Source organism: Dermochelys coriacea, chromosome 1 (assembly GCF_009764565.3).
Source record: "Dermochelys coriacea isolate rDerCor1 chromosome 1, rDerCor1.pri.v4, whole genome shotgun sequence".
NCBI classification, from domain to species: domain Eukaryota; kingdom Metazoa; phylum Chordata; order Testudines; family Dermochelyidae; genus Dermochelys; species Dermochelys coriacea.
Window position 1 is genome coordinate 330,388,858 of NC_050068.2, and position 20,487 is coordinate 330,409,344.

A 20,487-nucleotide genomic window follows, 5' to 3' on the forward strand; every position below is an offset into this window, starting at 1 on the left:
CTTATTCCTAAAGTTGAAAAGCAATGGTCCCGCTGCTTTCCAACTGAATTAAGTGGGAAGCCATGACATTCTGTCATGCTGATGACCCTGGATTATTGAACTCTGATTAGTATTATGTGAGCAATGTTTTGTGGGATGTATAAGTACTGATTATTAGGATTGTCAATTAATTGCAGTTAACTCAAGCAATTTAACTCAAATTAAATTAACCCAATTAAAAAAATTAAACGTGATTAATTGCAGTTTTGTTTGCACTATTAAACAATAATAGAATACCAATTGAAATTTATTATAAGTATTTTTGGATGTTTTTCTACATTTTCAAAATATACTGATTTCAATTACAACACAGAATACGAAGTGTACAGTGCTCACTTTATATCATTTTTATTACAAATATTTGCACTGTAAAAGAGATAGGTCTTCATGCTTTGACCACTAGTCCACAGGACATGCTTCAGTGTGGATGACAGGTTCTGCTTGATAACAACCCAAAGTAGCATGGACTTACACATGTTCATTTTCATCATCTGAATCAGATTCCACCAACAGAAAGGTGGTTTTCTTTTTTGATGGTTCAGGTTTTATAGTTTCTGTATCAGAGTGTAGCTCTTTTAAGACATCGGACAGCATGTTCCATACCTCATCCCTCTCAGATTTTGGAAGGCACTTCAGATTCTTAAACCTTCGGTCAAGTGCTATAACTATCTTCAGAAATCTCATATTGGTACCTTCTTTGCATTTTGTCAAATCGGCAGTGAAAGTGTTCTTAAATTGAACAACATGTGTTGGGTTGTCATCCAAGACTGCCATAACACAGAATAAATGGTAGAATGCAGGTAGAAACATGGAGCAGGAGAAATACAATTCTCCCCCAAAGAGTTCAGTCACAAATTTAATTAATGCATTATTTTTTAATGAGTGTCATCAGCAGGGAAGCATGTCCTCTGGAATTGTGGTTAAAGCATGAAGGGGCATATAAATGTTTAGCATAAATGAAACAAATACCTTGCAAACTCAGCTAAAAAAGTTGAAAGTGCCATGTGAACGCCTGTTCTTATTTTCAGGTGACATGGTAAATAAGCAGTAGACAACATTATCTCCCACAAATGTAAACAAACTTGTTTGTCTTAGCAATTGGCTGAACAAGAAGTTGGACTGAGTGGACTTGTAGGCTTGAAAGCTTTAGATTGTTTTATTTTTGAGTGACATTATATAAAAATAATTCTACATTAGTAAATTGCACTTTCACACTAAAGAGATTGCACTACGGTACTTGCATGAGGTGACTTGAAAAATACTTTTTTAAAATCTTGTTTTACAGTGCAAATATTTGTAATAAAAATACAAAATGAGCACTGTACACTTTGTACTCTGTATTGTAATTTAAATATATTTTCAATATCTTTGAAAATGTAGAAAACATCCAAAAATATTTAAATAAATGGTATTCTATTATTCTTTAACAGTGCGATTAAAACTATGTGATTTTTTTTAATCTCATGATTAATCACAATTTTTTTTAAATTGTTTTACAGCCCTACTGATTATTACTAAATAGAAGTATTATTACTTCACTTTTTACCCAAGTAATGAAGGCATGGTTTTTCCATCAATAATATTTGGTGTGAATATTTAATCAATTGGAATTTTAACTACCACTACTACAGGCACTATCAAAGAGTTTCTTGGAAACATATTTTCATTAGCATGTTTTAATATAAAAATAAAATGAATGGATAAACAACTACCCAGCTGTTCTATTTATTGATTTGCTGAAAGAAGTCTGAAAATTAAATTTTACTGCAAAACTGCTAGCTGCAAGTGTCAAAATGAAAAAAAATACATGGAATTGACACACGTTAAAATACTGAGTAACAAATGATCAGTACATAATAATGCTGTCACATGCATTCAGAAGCAACATTTACTAAAATATATAAATTCTGATGAAGCAAGTTAATAGAGCTAAGCAAAAGGCCAAATCTTCAAGACTCTTTGTGTCTCCTGTGTGGCACTGAACACCCTCCATCCCTATTTACTTGAACAAAGTCAATGTTAAAAAAAAAAAAAAAAAAAAAAGGATGCTCAACAACTCAGGGGTCAGCCCCAATGAAGACATTAATGGAACAAACAAAAAATAATTACCTACATAGATCTTATTTCACCAACCCACACAGCTAATTTCTGATGAGATTATTATATTCATTAATTATGACCATGACAGAAAACATCGCAATGAACATGTTTAGAAGAGTTTCTGGACATGTCGTAAGACAGTGTGGCAGAAGGAAACAAAGTATCCATCACATATAGAGGATGATCTCCTGTGCCAATGGCTATGTAATAATGTCTTCTCCATAGTTGTATGTTAAATTTTCCTAAAGCCCAGGAAACTGTCAACCTCTATTTTGGTAATTTCTGTCTGAACTATACATTCCAAAATGCTGGCATATTCCTGAGTTGACATTTAATATAAATTTACTGATAAACATCTAACAAATTGATGTATGCACGTTTTTATTTGACAGCAACGAATTTGAATAAGAAAATACATCTATGTGTTGAGGACTAAAAAGAAAAGGAGTACTTGTGGCACCTTAGAGACTAACAAATTTATTAGAGCATAAGCTTTCGTGAGCTACAGCTCACTTCATCGGATGCATCAGATGCAGCTGTAGCTCACAAAAGCTTATGCTCTAATAAATTTGTTAGTCTCTAAGGTGCCACAAGTACTCCTTTTCTTTTTGCGAATACAGACTAACACGGCTGCTACTCTGAAACCGTGTTGAGGACTGTATATGATGTATTGTCCATACATGAACATATTTTCATAAATACATTTGAAATTCCTTTGAATTGTAAGAACATACACTGGAATTTAGGGGTTTGAAACAAACAAGTCACTTATGAAACTGGTAAACCCAGTGATATAATAAGGCTTGTAACAGCAGCAACACCAGGAGAAAGAAAGATGGTATTTAATTGAGAGCTGAGGGTAGGACTTTTAAAAGTGCTCAACATCAGCCTAAATCTGCTTCCATTTAAGTCAATGGTGAAACTCCAATTGCCCTCAATGGAAGAAGAATTAGATGAACACTGAGCACTTTTATAAATCTCACTCCAAATCTTCTGTAAAATAACAGGATTGTCTGACATAGTGGTTTCCAAACTGTAGTCTGGGGACCTTCACTGATTGGACTCTCTGACTCCTTCCAAGTGGTCAGCAGAATGCAAGTGCTGGAGAACCACCAATCTAACATAATTTAGGACACAGATTTCTAAGTTAGATATGTGCCAGACTCAACACACTGTTACGCCAGCTATACATTTGTGAAATCAATGGTGTCACATGAGCATAAAACAAGTATAATACAGTGGTGAATCAGGCCCAATTATCTATGTTTTACCTGGATAACAAGGAAAATAAATGACATACAGGAACAAAGAATAAAGAAATCTCAATGAACTAAGCATGAAACAAAAACAAAAAGCCAAGCAAAAATGCCCCAAATATAACTAGCTGACATGGGCCATTTACTGCCTTTGTATGGCAACCCCATGTAAGGAAAACTTGAAGGACACTATAAGGAAACTGCGTGAAATGAACCACAGAAAACCAGGCAAGGGAAGAGGCAACAATAAGAAGGTGTAATCAGAAGAAATAGGGTATCTAGTGTTGGATTCAATTTTTTGTTTCTTCCACATACTATTAATATGGGCAAAAGGATTCATACTTTTAAAATTTTTATAAATATAAAAGACCAGATTTTCAAAAAGAGCTCAGCCTCCACAGCTGTACCCACATTTTTAAAAGAGATTGACTTCATTTGGGCACCAAAATAGGTGCCAGATATTCAAAATAGCTCAGTATATTGAGTGCTGAACTCTTGAAAAACTGATCTTAAGTGTCTAAAAGAGAATTGAACACCACTGAAAATCCAACCCATAATGCTTACATTCTGTAATTTTGTTTATATATTTTCATTATCAAGAAAAGACTTTTACACACAAAAATATGTCCCATGAATAAACATTGTTGCAGTGATTGATTTTAAGCCCTAATCCTGCCAGTTTGCTACTTTGTTGAATTAATAGATCTATTGGTTGCTTTTAGAACTTTAATGAACTGCATTAATATGTTGAATTGTAAAAGCTGGATCTAGTAGTCTAAAACAAACAAGAAAAATAAACCATGTAGTATATCTACCTTAGAGAGTGCCGTTACTGACCTTTTGGGATAACTTCTGAATAAATAAATATTATTTTAACATGCAAAACTATAATACTTCCTGACTTCATACTAAAAACCATGTTCCCTTTACAATCAATGGGTAGTTATGCCATTGACTTCAATGGGACCAGAATTTCAACCCATTTCTTCAACACAATATGGTGTTGTATGCTATAAGAAAGAGAGATACTCCAATGCGCTGAGGAAAACAAATAATATGATCTCTGATGCTGCTGAAAATTAATTAAAAACTCAGAATTCACTAATCACAGTGTAAAAGCGAATCCAGGAATTCAAAATGCATTAAAAAAGACATCTGGGAAAATTCAACATTTAAACAACCTTTCAATGTCATTTCTAAAGCTGCACAAATAAATCTGGCTAAAAACCCTTGAAAGGCTTTTATCTTTGGCTTTAACATTAGAGTGGAATAAAGCATCTGACACTTATTTAAATCAAATAGACATTAGCCACTATATGTTTGTAGGATGTATTTATTTACTGAGTAATGTTTCAGAATTATGGATTGAAGGCAGATAAAATTTAAGTTATCATGTATCATTTTTAATTGTACTGAATTAACTTTCCTTTGCAGAAATAACAAAAAAAATAGATTAAAGTTTAACAACATTTTCAATTTATTTTCTTTCTGGAGGCACACTTATATTAGAACACCTGCCTTTGTAAGAAATATTAATGTTTTAATAATTTTCAATCCAAGGAACATCATACACAAACAGACATGTTTTCTTAAAGTGATACAGTCAGACTAAGTGGAATTATATAGCAAGAACTCTTTTGGAATTCTCCCCTCAATTCTGTTAAAAGGAAATCAGTTTTTTAACAATGTGACTAACTACTCTGGAACCTCAGGGAACTAAACTCTGTCTTTGCCACAAATCTGCTTCCATGGTTACAAAGGACACCTTTATGCAGACATTTCCAAAATCTATTCCTTCCTGTGAGGCAAACCCACTGCCAAACCAGGGCTGCTTGATCAACTGCCCCTCCAACAAAGCTGCATTGAATTATCACTCAGGCATATGGCAACAGCCTATTCCTGAGTAGAGACATGCACACCCTATGCATGGCCCCACGAAGTCACAAGACCTCCTTGTCAACCTCCTAGTGTTGGCCACGGTGGCTGCCCGTCATACGAGGAGGAGGAGGATGCTGGATGGTGAGGTGCTCTGCTGTGGGGCCTGTTTCCAATCCTCCCTGAAGTCATGTCTCGGGGCAGAGTTCCTTTGGGCCATGTCCACTGGCTCCTTGGATGCCTTGGAGGAGTGATGGGCACTATCTGGGGCTCTCTTCTCGGTGTCCCCCTCTGGCTTCCTGCTTTTGACCCTGTGACCCTCACTCCCATCCCTGTTTTTTTCATTTGTTGTCTCCTGACTTTACTTGAGCCCTGGTTCAGCAGTTCCTCCCCCTTAGGCTGGGGGAAGGGCCATCCCCTAGGAACTCAATATGTGCCCCTCCAACAAAGCCCAGCAAGTCATCACTCGGGCATATGGGCAGTGACCTATCCATGAGCACAGCCTGGATCAGATGACCCCCCAGGCTCAGGTATTTCCCGAACCCTGCCAGAGTTGCAAGTCAGTCTGTTCAACAGTACTACCTGGCCAGGAACCCTCCTGCTGCCTCACAGTGTAACAGACTCTCTTGACTCCCAGCCTGCTCTTGATCCAGGTCAAGTTCCTGCCCCAGCCTTGCCTGAGCTCTGCTCCATACTGCTCTAGCCTTGCCCATGTACTGCTCTGACCTTGCTCCAGCCCTGTTACTGAGCTGCTCCGGACTCTGACTATTCATCTTTGCCCTTTGGCCTGCACCTGGACTCTGGCTATGGTACCAATTTGGCTTGTCTACAGACTCTGATCTTGGTTCTGACCCTGGCCTGTCCTTGGACCCCAGTTCCAGTGCAGCCCTTGGCCCAGTTCTGACCCTAAATCTGGCATCAACCTCCGCTGCAACCACTAGGCCTGATTACCAGGAGCTGGTGCCTGACACTTCCCTCACAGAGGGGGGTGATTAGCCACCTTTACGGTAATACTCCTCTTCCCCCCAACAACACACCCTCCCACTTCCGAGGAGCTTGCAAAGGACTACCACAGAATCTACTGTGGGGGAGGAAAAGGGGAGAGTCAGATACAACACCTGCATCATCCACCTGAGCAACAAAAGGGCAAGCCTCACAAAAGGCTATTTAGTCCTCTGGCTCCCTTTGGCACTGTGTAATCCTCTTTTTCAAGTACAGCCAAGTCTGTGGCAGCATGACTTCAAAGGAACCACAGTCCCATAAACAACGAGGAGTCCTTGGGGCACCTTAGAGACTAACAAATTTATTTGGGCATAAGCTTTCATGGGCTAGAACCCACTCAGATGCATGGAGTGGAAAATACAGGAGCAGGTATAAATACATGAAAAGATGTTGCCTTACAAAGTGTAAGGTCAGTCTAACGAGACAATTCAATTGACAGCAGGATACCAAGAGAGGAAAAATAACTTTTGAAGTGGTAATGAGAGTGGCCCATTTCAGACAGTTGAAAAGAAGGTGTGTGTAACAGTAGGGGGAAATTAGGTTTAGGTTTTGTAATGACCCAACCACTCCCAGTCTTTATTCAGGCCTAATCTGTTGGTGTCCAGTTTGCAAATTAATTCCAGTTCTGCAATTTTACGTTGGAGTCTGGTTTTGAAGTTTTTTTGTTGAAGAATTGCCACTTTTAGGCCTGTTATTGAGTGACTAGGGAGACTGAAGTGGTCTCCTACTGGTTTTTGAATGTTATGATTCCTGATGTCAGATTTGTGTCCATTTATTCTTTTGCGCAGAGACTGTCTGGTTTGGACAATGTATATGGCAGAGGGGCATTGCTGGCACAAGATGGCATATCATATTGGTAGATGTGCAGGTGATAGAGCCCCTGATGGTGTGGCTGATGTAGTTAGGTCTTATGATGGTGTCCCTTGAATAGATATGTGGACAGAGTTGGCACTGGTGTTTGTTGCAGGGTTTGGTTCCTGGGTTTTTGTCGTGTGGTGTGTAGTTGCTGGTTAGTATTTGCTTCAGGTTGGGGGGCTGTCTGTAAGCAAGGACTGGCCTGTCCCACAAGGTCTGTGAGAGTGAGGGATCATCCTTCAGGATAGGTTGTAGATACTTGATGATGCGCTGGAGAGGTTTTAGTTGGGGGCTGTAGGTGATAGCTAGTGGTGTTCTATTACTTTCTCTGTTGGGCCTGTCCTGTAGTAGGTGACTTCTGGGTACTCTTCTGGCTCTGTCAATCTGTTTCTTCTCTTCACCAGGTGGGTATTGTAATTTTAAGAACTCTTGATAGAGATCCTGTAGGTGTTTATCTCTGTCTGAGGGATCAGAGCAAATGCGGTTGTATTTTAGAACTTGGCTGTAGACAATGGATTGTGTGATGTGATCTGGATGAAAGCTGGAGGCATGTAGGTAAGTATAGTGGTCAGTAGGTTTCTGGTGTAGGGTGGTGTTTATGTGACCATCACTTATTAGTACTGTAGTGTCTAGGAAGTAGACCTCTTATGTGGACTGGTCCAGGCTGAGGTTGATGGTAGGGTGGAAATTGTTGAAATCTTGGTGGAATTCGTCAAGGGCCTCCTTCCCACAGGTCCAATGATGAAGGGTCTCTAAGGTGCCACAAGGACTCCTCGTTGTTTTTGCTGATACAGACTAACGCAGCTACCACTCTGAAACAGTCTCATAGATGGTGGGAAGGGAGCCAAAGAGTCAAGATGCATAACACATTAGCCTGGAAGTCATTCCTCTTCATTTACATTGAATATGATCCTTTCGATGGAAGGGGAGAAGAAGTGAACTTGATATCTCTGGAAAGAGAGCTAGTAAAAAGGTCAAGGTGTCACTATATAAGAAAGATTAGGTCACAGAGCCTGATCCAACACCCACTTAAGTCAGTAGAAAGGCTTCCTTTGTCTTCAATGGATGATGGATCAGCCCCAGAATTAGGAGAAGGCAGTGTTGGGTTAATAGATTAGGTCCCAATCCTACAATCTGATCTGTGCAGGTGGACTCCTATTCCCATGAAGAGCCCCATTGATTTTAACTCCACCAGGGCTCTATAAGAGCATAGGAGTTTGCCTGCAGAGAACAGGTGGAGTAGTTTTTATGATCAGGGCTGTAGAGTTAAGATAACATAAGAAAGGGTCTAAAAAGGCAAAAGCCTCACTAAAATAGAACAGTTAAAAACAGAAAGGAAAATATAGAACAGATGTAATAAATAAAAAGAGAAAATAGGCAGAGGTTGTAAAAAAAGGAAAATATCTGAGGGAAAAGAAAATAGACGTTATGAAACACAAAGAAAGAGAAACCAGGTAGAGTTTGAAACACAAAACGAGGGAGTTAGGTGTGGAGTTTAATAAATTTTGTGGAAAATATTTCATTGTGTCCCTTTTCTCTTTTGTTTGTGATTTGTCTAATTAGACTGTCTACTTTTCATGCCTGTATTCTTGCATGTCAGTGAATCATAAAATATTTGGGTTGGAAGAGACCTCAGGAGGACATCTAGTCCAACCCCCTGCTCAAAGCAGGGCCAACAGCAACTAAATCATCCCAGCCAGGACTTTGTCAAGCTGGGCCTTAAACACCTCTAAGAATGGAGATTCCACCATCTCCCCAGGTAACCCATTCCAGTGCTTCACCACCCTCCTAGTAAAATAGTGTTTCCTAATATCCAACCTAGACCTCCCAAACTTCAACTTGAGACCACTGCTGCTTGTTCTGTCATCTGCCACCACTGAAAACAGCCTGGCTCCATCCTCTTTGGAACCCCCCTTCAGGTAGTTGAAAGCTGCTATCAAATCCCCCCCCCCGCCACTCTTCTCTTCTGCAGACTAAATAAGCCCAGTTCCCTCAGCCTCTTCTCATTAGTCAGGTTCCCCAGGCCCCTAATCATTTTCATTTCCCTCTGCTGGACTGTCTCCAACTTGTCTACATCCTTTCTTGGGGTGGGGGGAGAGGGGTAAAACTGGACACAATACTCCAAATGTGGCCTCACCAATGCCGAATAGAGGGGAATAATCAGTTCCCTCGATCTGCAGGCAATGCTCCTACCAATGCAGCCCAATATGCCGTTAGCCTTCTTGGCAACAAGGGCACACTGTTGACTCATATCCAGCTTCTCATCCACTGTAATCCACAGGTCCTTTTCTGCAGAAATGCCACATAGCCAGTAGGTCCCCCACCTGTAGCAGTGCATGGGATTCTTCCTTCCTAAGTGCAGGATCCTGCACTTGTCCTTGTTGAACCTCATCAGATTTATTTTGGCCCAATCCTCCAATTTGTCTAGGTCACTCTGGACTCTATCCCTGACCCTCCAGCATATTTACCTGTCCCCCCAGCTTAGTGTCATTCGTGAACTTGCTGAGGGTGCAATTCATCCCATCATCCAGATCCTTAATAAAGATGTTGAACAAAACCGACCCCAGGACCTACCCTCTCTAGACATGGAGCCATTGATCACTACCCATTGAGCCCAACAATCTAGCCAGCTTTCTATCCACCTTATAGTCCATTCATCCAATTCATACTACTTTAACTTGCTGGCAAGAATACTGTGGGAGACTGTATCAAAATCTTTGCTAAAGTCAACATATATCACGTCCACCGCTTTCCCCATATCCACAGAGGCAGTTATCTCATCGTAGAAGGCAATCAGGTTGGTCAGGCATGACTTGCCCTTCCTGAATCCATGTTGACTGTTTCTGATCACCTTCCTCACCTCCAAGTGCTTCAAAATGGATTCCTTGAGGACCTGCTTCACCATGGTGAAGCACCCACCATGCTTTTGTTGCACAGATACTAAATAATATAAACTATATAAACTAAGCTATAAACTAGTTATTACTGAAATGCCAACGAACGTAGGATATACATTCTCTTACACAATAATATCCAAGGATGCATATACATATTCATTGCTAATGCATCATCCCTAGGTGACATGTCAAAGACTTCAGCAGCTTTCAAATTTCCATTTTAGAATATGAAGAACCTGCCATGCATATTTTTCTTCTCCACCCTCCAAATGGGGCTCAGAGAAAAGCCTGTGATTAAAAATGACAATGGACTGAAATCCAGGACTGACACTGTTCAGTCCTGAATTAACAACATCTGTAAAAGCCGATAAGCACATCACCTGACTCTTGATATCCACCTGATACATTTAACATTTAAAAAATAATGAGAAGAAAAAAGGGGATGGATAAGCAATGAGAAAAAGGTGAATTATGAAGCTGGTAGACAAGGTCTAACATCTCTTGGAGGAGCCCTTTTAGCCAAGAGGAAGGAAAGGATTTAAAGAAGGCAAAGATGCTAATTTTATAAAAATTAAGCTACTTCAAGAAAGCCTGTTTTAAACCCCATTTCATTAATTCATAGATTATAAGGCCAGAAGGGACCATTGTGATCATCTAGTCTGACCTCCTGCATTACACAGGCCACAGAATGTCCCCCCAAAAACTGATGATATATCTAGTGATTCTTAAAGAGCAGAATAGTCTTAGCACATCCATGACCAATAACATTCTGTAGGCCTGTAAAATCACTAAGGCGGGAAAATCCTTTTAAAATAGATCCAAAATATTACAACATTACATATTGGCCTCATTGTTCCTATATTCCTATGATTTCAGGGGCATTGGAAGAGCGTAAGAGTGTAACTCAGGGCAGAATTTGGGCCCAAACCTTCTCCATCATTAAATCACTCCAATATGCTTAGTTACCACAGAGGTTTACTGTGTTCTTTTATATACCCTGGCCCAGATTCTGAAGGGTGCGGAAGACACTCATTAAAAGATGGCAGGACCAATCCTGAGGTCTGTCCATCATTCTGTGGTCAACTACCACAGTCAGACATGGTCTTCCTACTCCCTTCTCTGGCCAGCTATGGATCTGGGCTCCTCTGTTTTCCTCTCTCTTGCCCAATGAAGAGTACTAAATTGAAGGCTACAGTAATTCCTCTGGAAGGACTTGCACGGGGAAGATGTGAGGATGTGAGGAACGTGAAGATGGAGCTGGGTTAAACTAAATGGGTGACATGCTTCTAAAAAGGCAGCTAAATGGGAAAGGGTGGGAGAGGATTAGAGTGGTCCTTGTGGGGCCCATGTGTGACCAATGTACACGAGTATCTGGAAGGAGGAGGTATCTTCAGGCTAATGGGACTCTGTTCCTGGTTACAAAAACAGCTGCGTGCATAGGTGCATGCACTATACAATATCTAAATTCTAGAAAAATATATTACTTATTGATTGATACTGTATTAACTAGCCCCCCACAACACCCCTCTACAATTTGGATCAGTACCAGTACCTTGTTTGCTAAGTTTCAGTCTGATATGAATTTAAGGATGGAAATATAAATCTCTGGGAAACTGATTTTATAATAGAAATGGCAGCTCAGTGCTAACTGTAGCTGCACTGCCGAGTGCTGTTCTAATTGATAATAAATAGCTGGATTTTCAACCCACTGATGATAGAGTATTTTATGTAAATGTTTTCACTACTCAGTAATGACAGGTTTCAGAGTAGCAGCCGTGTTAGTCTGTATTCGCAAAAAGAAAAGGAGTACTTGTGGCACCTTAGAGACTAACAAATTTATTAGAGCATAAGCTTTCGACCGATGAAGTGAGCTGTAGCTCACGAAAGCTTATGCTCTAATAAATTTGTTAGTCTCTAAGGTGCCACAAGTACTCCTTTTCTTTTTACTACTCAGTAAGGGTTAGATTGTGCCTCTGCCTTGCATGGCTGTATAGGGGAATGGGATGGAGTAAAGACTTGCCACCTTTGTTAGGGCAATGTTATGCCTCCCCAGAATCCACCCTGGCACTCAAGAAGGGCAGCAGCTGCACTCCAGATATTTCCCTCAGGATCAAATGGGTGGGAAGGGGAAGACAGCTGGCAAAGCCATGGTCTCCTACTTCCATCCTCAGATGCCAACTATAGGAGCTGATAGGCCACACGGGTGAGCTGCATCCTGAAAGGGGTGTTGCATGTTAACCCACCAATTCCACCCACTGTAAACAGGAAGCTCTGTGAGGGATTGAACCTGTCTGAGGCAGAATATCTCTGGAGCTCCCCATAGTGTGATCTGGCCTGAAGCCTCATTCTGCCATGTACAGTCATGTTGAACAGTAGCTTGCAACATAAATATGCCTCTCTGACATCAATGGAGCTATTTGCGTAGTAAGGTACTACTCTGCAAGTGTAAGGCTGACAGGCCCTACAGGCTTGAACTGTGAGGTTCATAGTGTTGGGCAGAGGGGTGATTTTTTCATCACAGCATCCTGAATTTCAGTATAACCATTTAAAAAACAGTGTTCTACGAAAATGAAGATGTTAGGTGCCAGTCTCAATAATCCTTACTATTGCAATGGTCACAAAAATATGTTTTACAAATTCAATTCTTTAAGAGAGAGAGATGGGGTTTTTTTTTTGTCCTTTTCTTCCTGGCTCAATTGCCTTTATGAGACACAAAGGTAAAAAAGACAAAGAAAAGAATCAAATGCTTCCTTCAGCCCTGATTTACTGTAAAATGTTTATATTAATTGATTTTGACCTCTGTATTTATTGGGCAACAACTAAAAAGAGGGACCATTATTTTGGAAAGGACAAAAAGGAACTGCTTTGTCAAGGACTCACAATGCAGCTGTTGTACAGAAAAGGACCATTGAATGTTTTAGCTTTAACAGCAGGCAAATTACTAACAAACGTCCTTCCATTTGGAAGCCATTGTTTGGCTGCAGGAATTCAGTAGAATCACAGGAGCATATCAAGACGCTTTTCAGAATTATCCTTATAAAATTCTTAATAGAATGGAAATTAAATAACAACAGCATAAGAAATGGGGAGTTTTCACTAACTCATGGATTTTAAAGGAGCACTGTCTGCTTAAAAATTACATTTGAAAAAGTGACCAAGCAAAACAGATTATTGAAATTGGTGGTTATTTCTAAAATCTAATATACTTTTCATTATTTATTCTCTTTGCTTTTTACAGGTCTCTGTGTTGGACAAGCATTTTACATTAGTTACTCTACTTACTTCCACTTTTGCCAGTTTCTGGTCAATTTCACCTTCAAGTTCTCATGCATCAGAACAGTGCTGGAACCTGTATCTCGCAAATGGTTTAAATCTTTGGAATTTTAGTAAATAATGTCAAAGACGCATTTCTGCGGGCCAGAGGTTTTGTAAAAGTCTTTTATTTTTACAAAACCTACAATTTTTGACCAAATTTGACCGGACACTGGCTCTCTGTGTCTGTTACTGAAATTCAAAAAGCCTTCTGTTCCAATGCTATGAAAGAATAAAACAGTGTCAGTCTAGATTTAAGGGCAACGTAAAAAGAAAAGACGCCCTTTTGGGAGTTCCCCATGGCAGTGTAGGGTTTTGCTATGATTGGACAGGCTGTGTCCTTGTCCTTTTGGAATCTCCAACTGGTAATTTTGATAACAAGCTATTCTATTCATGCCTTTAGTCAATAGCTCTTTTTTCCCAGGTTAATGGAAATCTTATGAAGCTGTACTTCCTTCATGTCCGCAAGAAATAAATAATTAGTTTAAGTTACATTAGTTAAGCTATTGACACAAATATAGGGGCAAAATGATTTTTTTGCTATTAACTGCTGGATCCAAAAGATATTTTTCAATGATTTTTTACGTAGACCTTTATATGGCAGAGATTCTAAAACGTATAGTTACAAGGTGTGCAGACAGGACTTGCTCTGGAAAAATGCTGAAGAGCCACAGCTTCAATTGATTTCAATGGGAATTGTGGGTGCTCAATATCTCACAGGATCAAATCCTCAAGTCAGTACTATCATGAGTAGAGACAAATGTTATTTGAATGAAATACACAGGCTTCACAACAAACTTCACTTGACTGCTTCACAGTTGTATGCATTTTCTCCTACTCAGTGTGTTCCATCAGCTCTTTCTGGATCCTGTTCTTGTAACCTCTAGTTTTACTGAAAATAAATTAAGCTTTCGGGAAAATTCAAACCAAAAAGCTTCCCTGAGGCATTAAATGAGTGACTTTTAGATAGTGAACAAATGAATATACTGTTACTATTTCATAAAGCTGACATAATAAAAATATAAGTATGCCTACAATTCATACTCTACATCACTTCTAAATGTTTGTGTGTGAACACATCTGTAAAATATATATAATAGAGCACTTCTTAAATAACTCTGGCAATCTTTGTGAATGCAGAAATAATGAACTTACACAGATCTCACACTAATCAAATTACTTTTTGCTAATGGGTATCCATGGAGGCTGCTCCCCGGGTTTTCTAATTTTGCTCATTATGTTGTCTAATTTTTCCAGAGAGACAACCCAAGCAGCTATTTTATATACAACTGCTGTACCCAACTGGCTTTCACTTGAGCAGTTGCTTTGATACAGCATCACATGATGATACTCATTACTTTAAATAAATTATTCAGAAACTCCCAGATGCAGAGTCCTGCAGTTCACTAAGCTATGGCCAGATTTTACTAAAATGTGATGTTTTCACATCACAAAAGAAATGTGAGTTTGTGAATATTGTATACTCCCAATTAGCAGAAAGATCTCATACTAAATAGGGGGTCACTGAGTTGCATTGAAACAGATTAGCATTTTTTATTTCAGAGCCTTATAGCTGCAAAGTTTTGTTTTGTTTCTTTTCTTAAAAGCTAAGATCTGCGCTTTCCTCGAGATGTACTGCACTCAGCTTAAGAATTCAGAATTTCTGAAGCTAAATCTTTTATTTCTTACATAAGTGTTTTCAGCCATTTCAGTTCTCTAACTTCCAATTTTTCCTTAAAACATGATGTATAAAACTGTATACAAGAACAAACAAATACAAAACTCCACATTACATGGCACTTTAAAGGGACACCAACAACTTAAATTTGGCCCAAATTTTCAACTTTGTAATAACAAATGTTCATAAAACCAAAGACCAACAGAAATTTTATTTAAAAAAGTGCAATTAAGACAGTTGGTTTTAAACAAATGCACATTCCTTAAGAGTGTCTGAAAGCCAACCACTGAGACACTGAAAGTGAAACCTATGCAACTGCATATCCTGTTTCTAAAGAAAGAAAAGTTTTCTAATGAATCCCAGAAAATATTCCCTGGGTTAATTTGCCAGTGAAGTTAAAGTGGTAGTTTAGCCTAAGAGCTATATCCCGCAAATTACCTGTGTGTTGCTAAACTCTTAAAGAGCTCGTTAATGGAACAGCAGCAGCAAGAGAGCCCAGGACAGCCAGCTGGGGATTGCAGATACAGGGCAAAGAGAAAGATATAATGGGTCCTAAGCAGGAAGGGGGATAGAAGCAGCTCAGACTATTCTATGCTGTGCACAAGGTGAAGCCCAGACTTCTTCTCAGTGGACCTGGGCCCAAGGTCTTAATTCAAAAACCTAGGCACCCCAGCTACCTATGGAGGCAAAAGAAGCTTCTGGCTCCATTAGTGGTAGGGCCTCCATCCAGCCTTCCACACTGAGCATGGAACTTAGGTTTCAGCCTTAAACTAAATAAAGGCTGAAACTCGTGTGGCCAACATTTGTGATATTTAATGTTTTTCCAAAAGTCTCAGTTCCTAGAGTGAGATAATTACATGAGAAGCTCAGCTTTCCTTTTTTAAAAATAAGTTTCTAGGCCTTTTGGTTGTGAAGAAAGCTTGAAAACATTAACCAGAAGTCAAATAAAAAATACTTCCAAATTTATTTGTTGAACTGTCATGATTTTAAGTCACTCATGATTCCGGGGAACTGACTCAGGATTGTTGAATGTTTACGTTTGCCAAGTCTGCTAAAACAAAGAGAAAATTAAGAGCTGACTTGATTGCAGTTTATAAATATCTACATGAGAAGATGATTTCTGATAGCAGTGGGGTCTTAGCCTAGGAGACAAAGGAATAACAAAAGCCAACGGCTGGAGACTGAAACTAGACAAATTTAGATTAGAGAAAAAGGTGCACATTTTGGCGGAGAGGAGAGGGCAATTAACTATTGGAACAATTTGAGATATTGCAAATTTTCCATCACTTGAAGTCTTTAAATCAAGATTGGATGCCTTTCTGAAAGGTATGCTCTAGCTCAACCTGAAGCTATAAGCTTGATGCAAAAACCGCTTGGTGAAATACTACGGCTTGTGTTACGCAGGCGGTAATATTAGATAATCATAATATTGGTCCCATCTGGCCTTAGAATCTATTAATCTAAAAGTCCCTGTGCTGCTCCTAAACTTCAGAGGCAGGAGCTGCTGAAGCTCTGCAAAGCAGAAGCTCCTTGTTATAGGAACCCCTGATTAGCCAAAGGTTTCCGATTTCCTATAAGATCTCTGGTTAACTGAGGTATATCTGTATATTTCTTTTCAATTTGTGGTGGAAAACTATTATTTTTGAGAAAATTACTTTTTAATTGGGCAATGGCAAAAGGGTAATACTGGAGCATTTTCTTTCTTGTCTTCATCTAAAAGCCATATTTTCCAAAATAATCCTATGGAACCCCACTGTCTTCAAATTATGGTCTCACAGATATCTGAAGTTACATTAGTATAGAATCAATGTAAGTGAAAGGAGAAATAGGTCCTTACTGAATAATTCAGTTGGTACCATAGACACAAGAATAGAAGCTAGCTAAGTCTCTCTTATTTGTGTTAGTTTCTGAACAGTGCTGTGCTGAACAGCAGTCAAACCCAGTAAAAGTCTATGCCCCATTCCTGCAGTATACAATGCATGGGTGGACTGCTGCATCCACATGGAGCTCTGCTGAAGTTCAGTAGGGCTTTTTGCCAGAGCAGCAGTCTGTCTATGCACTGAACTTTGCAGCACTGTTTTTACTCACAAACAGGTGAGACTCCGAATATACACATTGAGGAGTTTTAGTAAAAAGATGCCATTTCAACACGTAAAAGTCACTCTTTAGAATAGAACTACAGTTTAATATTCACAATATAATCTCTTCTGACTAGTTAGCTAAGCAAAGCTCTAAAAACAATGTAATCTTTAATGTGTTTGGGATGAAGTTTCCCACAATTATGGAAAAAACACACATAGGCCATACCCAGTTATCATTTGGTGCATGTACCTTCCATTGAAGTCAATGGAAGTTTTGCACAAGGTTGATGGTAGGACATAGTCCTGTGAGCTTTGGGTTGAGAGGCAAACTTTTTTGACAGAGAAACCTAAGAAAATGAGATATAGAGAGCAGCATTGTGAACTGCACTGGGAGAAGGGATATGGAAAACAGTGCAGGAAGACCTGCTGAGAATTAGGCCTTGAAAAGAATGGATTTTAAGAATCAACCAGCTGACCCTCAGGAACTGTAACTAAAAACAGTACATTCATCCTGTTTCTTCTTCATTTATCTTCTCACTAAAAACAAACACAAAACAAAACAAACGAAACCACTTCCCAGTGCTAATCTGGTTTGTCTATTTGTATATTTTTAATATTAGTGAACAACATCAAACATCTTCATTATTTCTAGAATTGACCTTCTGAGGAAAAGCATCTGGAGTACAGCCCCATAGCTGTGCCTGCTCAGTCTGACAGCATAACGAGTCATCTAGACTGCCTGATGGAGCACTGTGCCCGATTGGCTGAGGAAGTTAGCAGGCTGATTCTTAAGCCCAGCAGTAGCATGCTGGCTGCTCAATGCACATGCCTGAGGATTCTCTGTCTCCCTGTGCTCGCTTTGCTCCAAGCCCTGCTTGTGCCTTGCTTCTGTGTTGCTCCAGCCTTGACTCTGCCCTGCACCTGGCCTTGTTCCAGTCCTTTCCCAACCTCACTCCTCTCTCAGGAGCAACTCTGCTTCTGACTCCCAAGTATTTTGGTTCTGACCCTCAGCTCTGATTCCTGGCTCTGACTCTGTCTTGACCCTTGGCTCTGACATTCAGTTCTGACCCTTGCTCTGGCTAATTTGCCTGACTTATGTTCTGACCACTTGGCAAGATTGCCCATGGCCCTGTCTCCTGACAGAAAGGATAGATTTTCCTCCATTCATAAAGCAGAAGCTGAACAAAGTAGATATCATATCTGAACTTTTCATAAACATAGGCCCTTTAAATTTAATTCACATAAATAACTGCTCCAGATACTACAGTGTTACATAGACACTTGAGAGAGAGAAAATATGTTTGCTGACAAGTTAATACAGAGTGCTGTACATGTTGTATAACATATTGGGAGAAATATTAAGAGATGAAGGTTACATATACACATCTTGTTTTCATTTGAGCTTGTCCCCTTTATTCCAGTTTAATCTCTTAACTGACCCTAGAGGATCTTAAACTCCTGGTACTGACTCAAATGTTTATCTTCATTCTTCAAATCTCTTTATAACTGAAAAGCGGGTTAGGGATAGAAAAATTGCTGCTGTACCTCCTTGCTGGAATATACCTTCATGTTTAAAGATATTTTGATGGACTGTGGCAAACAAGCAGGCTCTACTATGGCCTGTTTCTGGTTTTCTGATAAAGATGAAGTTAAAAAAGCAGAGGTATTTTGAGCTTAAAAGTAGCAGAGAAGGGGCGGGTGGAGCTGCAACGTTCAGTGTTAGGATCAAAACTGCCTATATTTTGGCTTTCATCAGATTTAGGATTTTGGCTAATTCATTACTAAAATAAAGGTCAGCTTCAAAGATCAGATCCGTTTCCAAAGTTCCCCAAAGTTTAGATATGTTCAGATACAGGATTGGCCCTCTCTAAAATTAGGAATCTATGAGCTGAACTTTCATAGAATTTCCATAAGGATTTTTTACTACATATGGTATTCATATTCTTCTTACATAAAGCAGGGATTCATCCTTTTTAAGTGCAAAATTCAATTCAGTGTCAACTATGGAATCCTGACTAGCAACTCCATCACTCTAATACAACATATATTTTGATGATTCTAGCAATGTATTCACAAAGAAAAATGCTTTTTTAAAAAAACAAACTAAGTACTGAAGACATACTATGGTAAATCACTGGTAAAGAAACTGTTCCAATCTGCCAAATATAAAAAAAGTCTTTAAAATCGGATCTTTCTAGATCCTGTGGTCAACATTTTATACACTGGCTTAAAAGGATTAGATTTTTATTGATAAACATCCATAAATATAGATTACACTCCACACACATTGACAAAAAATATTTCCATTGATGATAATAGAAATGAACAGATAGGCAAAGTAGGAAAACTGTTGCTTGAGATGTATTAAACGTTTGATTTAAAGATATTTACTTTGTATATTTTGACATGTGATGTTGAGAAATTGTGTTTTAACAGTTATAAAGTTTAACTGTTTGAAATCAATGTCCACTCTTATTAAATAACTATTGTTTGATCTGCCTTCTTGTCTGACATGCCCCCATAATTTCCTGCAACTGTGAACATTTCAATAGCTAACATTTTTTAAAAAGCGTAATAACAAACAACTATAATATCTATTGAAATTATATACAAAAATTGAAATCTGCCAAGCCTACGTATTTAGGCTACACATTTAGGATAAAATATTTCCATATTTAGGCACTACACTAAGTTGCACAGTTTTCAGAGGGACTGGGTATCCACAGTTTCCCCAGCAGTCAATGAGCACTGTGGAGATTCAGCACCTCTGAAAATAATGTATCTTGTATCTGTTTCTTAATATGGATTTAGGTGCCTAACCTGGGCAGCTGAGTTGGAGCATGTTTGTCTTAGTGACTTATTATGAAAAAGAAGTTTGTATAAAATGGAAAAAGCCTAGAACAATAAAGTGCAATTTCAAAGTGTGTTACGGTCAGATTATGCCAACAGCATTCAGCATTTAATACAAGTATAGCTAGAGACTCTGCATTTGAATTCAGTATTGGTCTATACATTATTGTCTTTTTAACAGCAGTATAAAATTGGCATTCCTTATCAGGGAATCTCATAACTGTGAGGCAGAAACCCATGTTGTATGTACTGCACAATCCCAGAACATATCACATCTGCCATCTCAGATTGGCTCCTTGGAAGAGCTAGTCCCAGCAGTAACATTTAAAACCTGTAGAGAAAATACAATTTTGGAATTCAAATCAAAGATTCGAATGCTTTTTAAATGCGGTGATGGGAACATGTTGTGTGAAGGGAACAAATCCAAGATGAAAGCAGTAAGCAAGTTCCTACCATCAGTTTTAAAGCTTTTAACACTTTCTTTGGACTAGAAATCTGTGTATTTGAAATAGCGTGTGTATTTGTACGTGATGTTGAAATAC

The 20,487-nt window shown here is 38.9% G+C and overlaps 1 protein-coding gene and 1 long non-coding RNA gene across 31 annotated transcripts in view; both read right to left on the bottom strand.

The window, feature by feature from the left end:
* LOC122456767 overlaps window positions 1–1,159 on the bottom strand; it is a 31,717-nt gene extending 30,558 nt beyond the window's left edge. Inside the window, exon 1 of the long non-coding RNA XR_006275808.1 lies at window positions 1,148–1,159. This is a non-coding gene — a long non-coding RNA (uncharacterized LOC122456767). The remainder of the gene's footprint in view (window positions 1–1,147) is intronic.
* MAGI2 (membrane associated guanylate kinase, WW and PDZ domain containing 2) overlaps window positions 1–20,487 on the bottom strand; it is a 1,173,000-nt gene that overhangs the window by 335,012 nt on the left and 817,501 nt on the right. The gene's annotated exons all lie outside the window — the stretch shown is intronic.